Raw genomic sequence first — 12,232 nt, 5'->3', positions numbered from 1 at the left:
CAAGTTATTGTTTCTTTTGTAAGTAAGCGTTTCAAAGACAAATTGATGCCGAGGTGCCTGATCCATTGCAATGGACTTTTTAGTTTCTGCGCTTGTTTCTGCTATCGTTCATTCCTCAAGAAATAAAAATTTGTTTTCTCATAACTGTGAGTAATCATGAATGTTTCGTTCAGGGATCCTCACGTGTATTGAGGATCGAGTCAACGTTTGAGTGACTCACATTGACTCGACTCCTCAATACTTAATTCTCGCGAGCATCAAGTTGAGGCTGTCAACTTGCATTTGAGTGATACTGTAATTGCTGTGGAGTGGGAACTGTGATAGGGAAATGTAGACAATTTTGCACATTATACATGTTACGCCTGTGCTTCAATATTTGTAAGGAGAGCAAAATAAAATAGCTATGGAAATTCCGGGGGGTTAGATGTGTTATTTTGAATCTCCTAGAACATGATTATAATACATGTATAATAATAATCATAATCCTGTTATTTTCTTTTTTTCAGTGAAAGCTGCCACCATTATGCATTTTATTGTGTTCCTTCACTGGCAGACCTAGTATTAACATGATGGACGTGAGAAATGCTAAGCAAGTATAATTTTTTTATAGCAATAATAATTATTATTTTAAAGAAGTAATGCATACTTCCCATGTGACATGTGATAAGGGTTGTCACTGGAACATGTTACAGGTGTTCAATATGGGCTGTAGCACAGGACAAATTCCATTGCTAATTTGATGTTATTACATATGTGAACGAAAAGCCCATACATGTAGTTGGCATAAAAAAAGTAAGCAGCATTCTCCAACCTCCAAAAAAAAATATTCCAAAGCGTATTTTGAGAGGAAGCACAGCATAATAAATTATTATACCATTTAATACACCATGCACATGTACAGCAAGGAAAACACAAAATCTTCTACACCCCCTGCTAGGTGCTTTTTGCCCTTTTGAGCTACCAGTCATTTAGAATACAATTAAACCAATCAGAATCTGTCTTCTGTGTAAATGTTTGTGAGTTTTATGGGGTTGGATTTTAAAAACAGAAAATGGCACCTTGTCACACTGGTAATAAATTTTCAAGAAATATTTTTCGCCTATGTAACATACATCTTTTTAGAGTTCAAAATGGAAAGAAACATCACTGAAAAATACTCAACCGCTGAAAAAAGGACTTGATAAGAAGATTTTATTGTGTGTTTGAAAGGTTTTGCTTCTAAAAGCAAATGCAAGAAATCTTTTGACTGGGCTGCTTTTTGTCATTTATTTTATCTTTGCTAATTTGTAGCTGTGTTTGGGAAGTGCTTTCGTGTAAACATTGACTAATTTCCATAACCTGGTTGAAATTAAATTTTGGTATACAAGCGGTTTACATCAACATGCATGGAATTTTAGCAATTTTCATTTTTCAAGGTTATTTTTTGTTATACGTGATAAATGCATGTAGCCTTGTACTTTTTGTATCAGAAAATGTTTGTCTAACGATTCAAATCTGTGGTTCCAGAAAATATCCATACCCCCACCTGGGAGGGAATTGGAAATTCCAGAGGGGTGGGGTGGTCAATGGCCAAGGAAATTACAGAGGGGAGGAGGGGTGAATGGTTGGATAAGTTTCCAGAGGGTCAACTTCACATTCATGTCAGACATAGTTGTTCAAAATTGTAACTTACCAACTTAGCAACTTCGTAGATCTTTCTTGAAGACGTAACTTTGTTTAACTGTTTTAAAGAAACCCTTGTTACATTAAAAACATGTTTCCTTTTTGAAAAGCCTTTGTAAGCGAAGTAGTCCAAGTGAGACAAGAAATCTTTGTCTGCGTTGCATGACTCAGTTATTATAAAAATGTTGTTTGTGAAACTTTCTTGCGTAGAAAAATATTGTTCACTGGCTACAATTGAATTTGCACCAATGTTTAAAAGGGAAACTTTTGTATGGCTATAAAGTGAAAGCCCCAATTTTACATAAAACATTGAAATATCTGTTTGTTATTTTTGTATCAAGTTACGGCCAAAGGTCAATTCCCGGGGTCAATTGATCAGTTTGTCATAACTGACTCGTGTTAAAACGTATTTTGTCCAAAGTATTTCAACTCAAAGTCCAAAACTATTAACTTAATTTCTATGCCAAAATTCAGCAAAATAGAGCCAATTCAACATTCTTTTAATGCGTTATTGTTCTCATACAAAGTTTGCATAAGAACGTGTACATGCTAATTTCGTTTTGCGGCTCCATTTCGTCTGCCGTTTCAAGTTACAATCTGAAAGGTCAATTTTTCTCCCTGCCCTGCTAATGCTTATTTTGTCCAGGCTATTCCGATTCAATAGGAAAACTATTGACTAAAATAACTAGACTGAATGATTACCATGAGAAATACTGATTGAGTAGAACTAAAGCGATAATCCTTTTGATCTCCTACAAATTTGCATAGGAACGTAAACATGACATATGCAAATTAAATGAAAAAACATTTTTTCAATGCCGGACATTCCAACAATTTAGATTTAAAATCTTCAGCACAGCTAATGGTAAAGTTTGATGTCAATGATCACAGGTAAATATATAAAATACAACAATTATTTCCGTATCAAGAGCTTTTTGGCAAACTCTACCGGTGAAATTGAACGGCGCGCGCGCTCTTCGATAACGCATATTTTCTCCTCGTGTAGGCAGTTCTTGATATTTCTGCAATGTTCACATCAAACTGATTTTTGAGGCGTTCTTTTGAAAAGGGGGATTGCAATATCAAATCTCTTAAGAGATCTAGGCATAGCAAGTTTGGCTTAATAGGAAGTCAAAAGAACAATCCATGTGGGTCTCTAACTAGGAAGGTTCATTCAATTATTGTATTCTTTTGCCAAATTTACAAATGCAGTGTTGACCAGTGCATTCTTGCTTTGACATTTCCTTTATTTAGTATTGAGCATTCAACTCTTTCTTGTGTTTTAGTACAGATCATACATTTTCAGGCTTGCAATCTTTGATGATCGAATGATTTGGAACTGTCTCTTTCAATAGAACACCTACTTATTTCTTTTTTACCAGCCCTTCTTGACACCTAATGAACTGGCGAAGGACCTCCTCGCACAGTTATTAATTCTGTGTCACTATTGTCCTTAGAGACGTTATTGCTTGTGAAGTAGTTGAAGATGAAAGTGTTTTTGTAAAAAAAATCCATTTTTTCTGTGCCTTGTTATAATCTTCCCTTACTGTAACTAATTACTTGGGCAATCTGTGGAGCCCAAGTTATTAATTCCACTTTCTTCTTAGATGTTAAAAGTGCAATAGGGTGTTGGGCAAGTCTGGGCAAGTTAAAGTATCTGTTGATGGATTGTGAATGTGACAAAGTTTAAGTTGAGATGACCACATGACTATGTTTATACTTCATGTGCTGTTTGCTGTTTTCAGTTTATCAGAGGTGTTTCGTTAGCATCAAAGGTGATAATTATTTCGCACTATTCTTCTCCATGTACCAATTTTTTTTTAAGAAAACAAAACAGCGAATCTCATGTTTGCCCTCTAAAAACAGCGAGCAAGCATGTAGTAGTCAAATATGGAATGAAAGGAAATCCCTTGCTTGTTTTCATGAATTTAAGCTACCAGTGAGGGATACCTAAAATATAAAACGTTGAAGTAAGTTGAATTTGTGAGATAAAATGCGATTGAAGCATGATTTCTGGAGTAATAACAATCAAGACACCATTTGTTTGTTTACCTTTCGGTTTGCAGAGGCATCTCATTGGTGCCTAAATGATAGTTGTTGACACTCAAGCGAGTCAATATTGCATTGCTATTTTGCTTAGAAGGCGTGACTGAGTTAAAGTGACAAGAAATTCTGTCTAGTATGTTGATTCCACATACAAATACACATGCCATTCGTGGTAGGCCCACACTAAAAGATTTTGGACGTTTTCAGAACAGATTTGTGCGCAAACTTAAACAAAAAGAAAGATACTGTATTCAATGATACCAAATGGACAAATTGACAGATAGTCAACAAAGCAAAATGGAAAGCAGTTGCTCCACTTTCGTACCTCTTATTAATGCTCATTTTTTTTTTACATATAATCATGTAGTTTGGCACGTTCACAAGTGCATTGTTCGTGATTGTGCATCATCAGCAAAATCTGTTGTCATTGTGTTTGATGATCAAAGTGATGTGTTGGAGAAAACTATAACTGTACCTAGTCTACCAAAGGAAAATGGTGTTCCAGTGAAAATAAACGTAATTGAATTGAGATCTCCTCAAGCGAATTTATTTTTAGCAAAAATGATTGTGTTGGATTTCACAGGTGTGTTTCAATGCAATCATGCATCCAGATCGTGTCACCAGTATAAAAGCTAAAATGTCTGTCACAGAAAGCCCAGGAAATAAGGGTATTTGGGTGAAAAATTGTTCACACAAATCTCGTTTTTCATCAAAATTCGTCATTATCTGAAATGCACTCATGGTTACAAAACTTGACATGTTCAGTGATGTTATGTTTTATTTTTTTTTTATTCAATCCTTTGCGTGACATTTCAGGTTGAACTAATCACATTTATCGCAAATACAAAGTGATGCCTTGGACTCTCCGTGAGTCTTTCATAGTTTACCTGTCATCAAAGACTGAACTAACATGCATGGTCAAATACGCCTAATAAAATGACAGCCAAGTATATGCTCCCACAGTGTCTTCTTTGATTATTATTTTTATTTTTTTAAGAACACTTTATTGTGTACAGTACTTCAGAACAGTACATTTCATTAATTATATTACCATATGACACTGCATTACTACATAACTTACAATACAGCTAACACCGATACTAACAATTATATCATTACTTGCAATACAATACTAATTACTTAGAATACTTACAATACGGTACTAACGATGTCACAATAGTTATGATGCTTTTTAAACTACAAACTTAGGCAACAAATTACACAATTACACATTACTTGCTGGCGCTTGGCAGCCTTGCAAAGCAATATAGCAAAAATACAAAAAATTGAAATAAAATTAAAAGGCTCAAAGACTTATTTGCAGCTTAGATTTGTGTTTTTCAATTTCAAGGTGACTCTTTAATATAGCAAAATAGGCTTCCCAGATATACCCTTCTTCTCTTCTTGACGCAGTATAGATGTAATATTTGGCAAAAATTTAACGGACCTTCAAGCCAAGACGACGAGACAGATCCAGGGTTGTCATTATGTTTCTGAGTAGCAGGTTCTGTCCATAAAGTAGGCGGCTGCAGCAAGGCACAGGCATCGTTCAGGGAGGGTATGGAGGGATATTGGTCCCTTCTATGGGGGGTCCTGTGGGGCCTCCCCCAGGAAATTTTGCCAAAAACGATACTCTGAAATGCAATCTGGGCATATTTTCAGCAAACGTTGTGTAAATTTGTAAATGGTTTTCCCACTGTTAAGTTGATGTTATAGTTCTGCAATCCATCTTTATGTGATACCTGAAGTCATGTATAACTGTATAATTCACCATGCCTGCCATTATCTTTATTTTCTTTACATCAACATGCCATGTGATTAAAAATCCTGAAAAACTACAACGCACAAGAAGGAGACTACTATTCTCTTACACTGTATTTTGTCTTCAACACAACTTTTCTTTTTTACAGTATTGTCCGGTTTCTGTCAGTGTGTACTCTTTGAATTCAGTGTTTGAAATGTAAATTACTGTAACATACAAAATACTTCAAAGAAACCAAGATGCTTCAGATTAGACTTATTTCATTACAGATTAGATTGCTCTAATCATCTTCCAAATCACTGTAATAATCAGATTCATCTGATTCATGATCATCCACTTCATTATCATTATCATTATGTAAAACCCGGTGAACTGAAATAAAAAGTCAAGAGCCCACAAAAATGAAATGAACATCTTACTAATTATCAGAGGTGCCGTCACGTCTGGCGGATAAATTTGGCAATTTTCTTGTTTGTATAAACACTCATTTGGCTGCAAGTTTCGTCTTGCAAATAAAGCTCAACTTATTCTAAAATTATCCTTCTTCGTTTCAATATTAGTTTTAGCCTTGGTATTTCTTTTTGATTGCTTGAGAGACGCGCCAGCACAAAAAAACGTAACTGTAAATAGTGAGTAAATTTAATTAGGGTTTACAAAATTTTCACACTGTTGTAATCAACAAAAGTGTTTCTAAAGCGACACAAAAGAAAAGATAATTCGAATGTAAGAAAAAAAGTATCATTAAAGTAACCTTAATGTTAGTGCCAATACTCACAAGATAACCAGTGAACCAGAACGACTTTTCTTTTTGCCGTATCGGGGTACTGAATCCATGGTCTGTCCAATGACTGATATTGTTTTCCGAGACAATGCGAAACGTGCAAAGGACGAGTTTTTATCAACGTTTACCTTGTTGCCCGTCGTCTTGCTCATTCTCCTCATCTTCCCTCATCGTCTTCTTTTTAATGAAATAGGCCTTATCATGGTTTTCGACGCCATTTTGACGAGTAGGCAAACACGTCTGAAATAACAGTGTTTGTATGGAAATCCGATGTCAAATAATTTTCATAAAACATCGCTTCTGAAAAACTCATGAATTGGAAACTTTTAGCACTAGTAAAAGGATTTTAAGAAAAAAAATTTGGAGGGATGTAGCTGTGCCAGAAAGCGTCCAGCGTTTTGAACTTTCCATACATTTGTCTGTATTTTTTTCCCGCAAACTATTTTTAGTAGCAGTTCACGGCTGGTTCGCTATACAGACAAATATATGGAAAATTCAAAACACGACTGGACGCTTTCTAGCACAGCTACATCCCTCCAATTTTTTTCTAAAAATCCTTTTACTAGTGCTAAAAGTTTCCAATTCATGAATTTTTCAGAAGCGATGTTTTATGAAAGTTATTTGACATTGAATTTCCATACAAACACTGTTATTTCAGACGTGTTTGCCTACTCGTCAAAATGGCGTCGACAACCGTGATAAGGCCTATTGAAATCAAGCAAAGTCCTATTTCGTTTCGCTCTGCCCCCTCCGCTCGCCATAATTTTTTTGAAACCTCGAGCATTGACTGATGCTTTCGCAAGCGCGGCCAATCGCGTCGACATCTGTGTCACGCACACAATTTATTGTACTTTTTAGGCAAAATAACTGTTTTATTGCCTCTGTTCCGATTTGGCTTCCAACAAATTATTAACTGAACAGTTTTATTTCCGCGATACCATGCCTAGAACAAACCTAGCAGCCAGATTAGCCGGCACAGTATTCGGAATAGCCGGTGAAATGTGCCGGTTGCCGGCTTATTTTGACAACCCTGCAGATCTCTAGTGAACCCGTATGTTATTTCTTGTTCTGATAAGGTGATTGAATTTAGGGTTTTTCCCTTCCATCAGAGGGAAAATTGAGTCCAAAAACGCTGTACAAAAGGGCAAGTTACGAAAAGGTGTTTCAATGTTTATTTCTCGTTACAAAGGTGTCATTGCTCTTTTTGAACAGGCGAATCCCTGAAAAGAGTGGCATTAGTTGGTAAAATATGAATATGATCTTAAACTGAAAGATAGCAAGTCTAATGTCTTTAGTAACTTTGAAGGGAATGCTGTAAGTAAGTTGTATTGATTCTTTGTCGAAGTTAGCTTGTTTCATCCTCCTCTCTGCTGTAGGTCTTTCGAATTTCTTTTGCGTGAAATTTTGTCTGGAGAAATTTTGTTATTGTTATTAATTTTATGGAACTTGTTATAGGTGCGCTTTTACCCTTTAATAAATTAATCCATTCTTGGGTGATCGCGTGGCAAAGGCCACAATACTTCAGAAAGTTAGTCTTTAACTGAAATGTTGATACAAAGTCATTAAAGGTTAAGAAAGAGTTGCCTTTGAGAATATCACTGACTTTAGTAATGCCAGCTTCATGCCACTGCTTGTAATAAACTGAGGATCCATTAATTTTAATAAACCTATTCCAGATAATTTCATCTAGTATTTGCTCTGTGGATTCAGGAGTAGAGTAAACTAGTTTTTGCCAAGCTTCCAAGGCTTCTTTATAAAAATGAAGAGGTATATGGGCTTTTGGGAACTTCTTCTTTGATTATAGTGTCATCTCCATGCTGTTAATCCCTACAAATTTTTATACCTACCAAGCCCTTTTACGAAAATCATTGAGGCGCATAGTCAAACATCAGAACCTTCAATGGCCTTCAAATAACAATACAAATAGCTTTTTAACTAAATTTGACTGTAAACACACCTATGACATAGTGTTTGCATCAGGTCGTAAAGTTAATTCTGGCTCCCAGCAATATGGCTTGAGCTCCTAACTTTCAGTTTTCTTAGGCTGCAACCTTGAAAAGGATAAAACAACAAGCACTGGTATCAGGTTATAAAATGTACTAGGCCGTTTGTGCCCAATCAGTCATGGAAATAATTTTTACCTAATTAGTCCAATTATTAATAATTATTATTTATTATAGCCCATGTTAATATCAGCATGTGTTCTGTTGGCTAGCATAGACAAATGAAAATCATGTATGTATAGATCACACACATCCTGCATGCAACTAGGACCAGTAGTGTTAAAAGTTAAAGTGCAAGATGCTGTTGAAGAAAGAATGATTGCAAATTTTATGATTGGTTAATTTATTCATTTATTCTTGTTGCTACTAACTTAAAGTTTTACCTCTGGCACTGGTACATTTTTCTGACCTCATATCATTTTGAAAAATAAGAGGTGAAGAACTGTAAGGCCAGCTGATTGCCTATCAGGGCTCTCGTGAAGTGAGCTTAACACTTCAAACCTTGTTGGTAAATTCAACCATGTACAGTGTACAGACACTATAGCCTGCAACATCAAGGTTCTATAATGAACATTCAGCTACAATAGGTGTAAATGGTTGTGACCCTTACTGACAACCCTGTATGTTAATGCTAATCAAAGAAATGCATTTCCAGGCACCATTACACATCTTGCATAATTGCACCTGATATGAACATTTGTTTCATCATGATGCTCATGGGTGATTTCCATGTGGAGGTTGGAGGAAAGAAGAGCATTTGTTCACTCAGCTATTATATAATGCATTTGTTATTGGCTTCTCTATAGGGGGAAGGGGAAGAAACAACAAGAAAAAACCCAGGAAACTTTAGACTAAAGTCCAAATGATAGAGGGAAACCTACACTTGGTTGTGAAAGGGTACTTGTTATAGGGTTCATTCTGCCAAAGATACTTATGCTTTAAGATATGAATTATAGCCTTATGGATGGCAAATGAAGGTGCAAATATTATCCTTTTTTTGGAAGACTTAACCCTTTCAACTGTTATGGCAAACCAGCTCCAATTGAATGTTGCAGAATATTTGTCTGGAGCCTGAAGTATATTATGCCATCAGCCGTTTATCTCCTCCCTCTGCTCTTCCAGAAATGTGCTGAAAAACCACTAATTACTCAACACGTAGCCTGGGTCCACTTCTTTGAGAATATGGCAACAAATGCATGAATGGCTTACAAAGGCAAATCCATTATCTATGAAACCTGCTTCAGTTGGGTGGGGAGGGGTGGGGGATGGGCGTGCCTCCTGGAAGAATGAGCGATCCTGGGTTGTCATGGGAAACTGCAATGTGCCACGCCCTGCCTCACATCTCTTCTCTTCCCCACAGACCTTGGGTCTTGAAGCACCCAAGTCTCCGACCAACCTCTCTTTGGCTTGACTCAGTTCTGGCTAAGGGTCCCAAGGGATGGTATCACTGTTGACATTTCTTTCATTGGAAAGAGGCAAAAAATATTTCCTCTTGCCTGCATTCTCTTAGCCTTAGTCTAGTGGGTCTAGTATTCCTTTCCTCACCCTTACTGTACTGGACGGTTGACAGGACATGTCATCATCCGTTACACTTGTAGCAACGAAACGACTCTGCACCACTCAACAATCTCTGGGAGACTTCACAAACACTGGACAGATTGCTTGTTACACAGGATTGGACAGAAAGATTCTATGAGGATCTGGGTACTGCGCAGTAACTTTGTCATCTTTTCCAGGAGTCGTGCTGCCACCTGATGAAGAGAACAGTAAGTTCCTTCTATGGCTCGTGATGATGAGCTGTTCCATTACCCATGAATCCTCCTGTCCAGCAAAGCTCTGGTCAATCTTCCACATCTTGATGCACTACAGGAGGCAAGCAGTCAGCTGAGCAATGACCAAGTCACAACTCTAGCAGTTCCAGACTTTGATGCTGAACATTTTGCGTCAGTTACCATTCCCAATGCTGTTGAGAGGCGTTCACAACAGCACTTGCTTGATCCCGTCATAGTCACCAGAAGCCTCTCCTGAGAGGAGAGAAGAAGCTTCTTGAGGACATCCTGAAAGGAAAACACTGAACTTTGTAACCTTTCTAGTTCTCTAAATTCTGCAGTTGGGGGTGGGAGTGTAGTTAGTTAGGATAACAGTTAGGACCATTAACCTTTAGATTAGATAATCTAACCATGGGTACCCAATAACCTAGCAATAGCCATAACATTGACCATAACTTCTAACGCTAACTTCCTAATTGTAGTCCTGACTAACTACAACCCCATCCTTTACTTCAAAATGGATTGGACCGGAACGGTTACAGAGTTCAGTGTTCTCCTTTCGGGGAGTCCTTTAGAAGTTTCTTCTTTTCCCTCAGGAAAGGCTGCTGATGACTGTGACAGGATCGAGTAGGTGCTGTTGTGAATGTATAACCACTCTGGAGATGGTTACTAATGTTAATGTTGAGCATCACAGTCTGGAACTGCTGGAGTTCTGACTCAGTCATTGTTTAGCTTACTACTCACCTTCTGCAGTGCATCAAGATCTGGAAGATTGTCCAGAACTCTGCTGGACAAGAGGATTCATTGGTCGTGGAACAGTTCATCATCACATTTCACAGAAAGAACTAACTGTTCTTTTCATTCAGTGGCAGTACCACCCCTGGAGCAGGTCACACAGACACTGAGTAGTAACCGGAACCTCACAGAATCCTTCTGTTCTGTCCTGTGTAACAGGCAATCTGTACAATGTTCGTAAAGTCTACTAGAGATCGTAAAGTGGTACAGAGTCATTTCATTGCTTCAAGTGCAATGGTTGAGGGCCACTGTATACAAAAATGAAGGCCAACAAAGGGAACACATCACTTCTTCTCCCCTTTCTAAACCAAGCTTTCACTGAAAAAGCAGAGCAAGAGTAAATATTTCTCTGATCCAATGTAGAAATTCAATATTGATATCATTCTAAGTAGTTGTACAGCTCCTGAAGCAGGCTAGTACCCAGTCTTTTTTCCTTTTTTTAAAATTTTTTTTTAACCGCACACGTTACAGTACTTACAATAACTTACAACTAACTTAACGACGATGAATTGAGGCGTGTGGGGTGTCATGGGAAGAGGCGCCTGTTCCCATGACACCCCACGCACCTCAATCTATCCTCTTGTCCAATCTTCTCACCCCACAAAACACATATATAGCCACTGGATACGAGTCTGCTCCTGAGGTGATTAGTTTGTGTCCTAACCTTCACCATAATACTAAACCTTTCTATAACTTTGTTCTTTTGCTATCGCTAAAGCCAACTTAAACATGCCTAGGCCTTCTCTTTTTGTAATGCTCATCCTAACCTCTTACTTATGTTCATGTTCATGCACTAATCCTAATCCTTGCTTTCTGTATGCACATGACACAAATTGATTTCCCATTTCAGGAACTGTACCAGGACTCTAAGTTAGGATTGATCCAGGTCAGGAGAGATTTGTCAAAGACTCGGGTACTTTGAAACCTGCGGCCTGTAGGGTGGGGTAGGGAAGCAAGGTAGGACGTGGTATACTGTGGCTTCCCTTGGCACCCCAAGATCACTCATTCTTTCAGGCAGCATGGGGTGGGGGGGGGGGGGGGGGAGGTTGGGGGCATCCCAACTAAAGCAGGCTTTTTATATCTGGAGTTGCCTTTCTTGCCATATAGCTGGGTGAACATATGTTCTTCTTCTGGGAATTACCAATCAGCATTTTGAAGATCTAGCTCAAATTTCATAGGCGGATGGTGCTCTGTGGTCACCAATTTTAATGGACATTTAATACTATTTTCAAGAATGTACCAATTATTATACCTGCCAGTCAGTGAAACAACTTGAGAATGCCATTTTCAGTGTTAATTCTCATGTTTTCTATAAAGTATAACTTTTTGTTACCTATGTTAAATTATGTAATAAACACTGTAAAACTCATATTTTCATTGGTGTGGCAGAGTTTGTGATCAGAGTATAGACACA

At 37.6% G+C, this 12,232-nt stretch overlaps 1 long non-coding RNA gene across 1 annotated transcript in view; it reads left to right on the top strand.

Annotated features, from left to right (window-relative positions):
* Positions 1 to 2,070, top strand: part of LOC146476667 (uncharacterized) — an 11,944-nt gene extending 9,874 nt beyond the window's left edge. The window contains exon 3 of the long non-coding RNA XR_014865548.1: positions 507 to 2,070. This is a non-coding gene — a long non-coding RNA (uncharacterized LOC146476667). The remainder of the gene's footprint in view (positions 1 to 506) is intronic.
* The last annotated feature ends 10,162 nt before the right edge of the window (positions 2,071 to 12,232 follow it).

This window comes from Pavona decussata, unplaced genomic scaffold, assembly GCF_977016875.1.
Source record: "Pavona decussata unplaced genomic scaffold, jaPavDecu1.1 SCAFFOLD_75, whole genome shotgun sequence".
NCBI lineage: Eukaryota > Metazoa > Cnidaria > Anthozoa > Scleractinia > Agariciidae > Pavona > Pavona decussata.
This window is presented reverse-complemented; position numbering and strand designations above follow the sequence as displayed.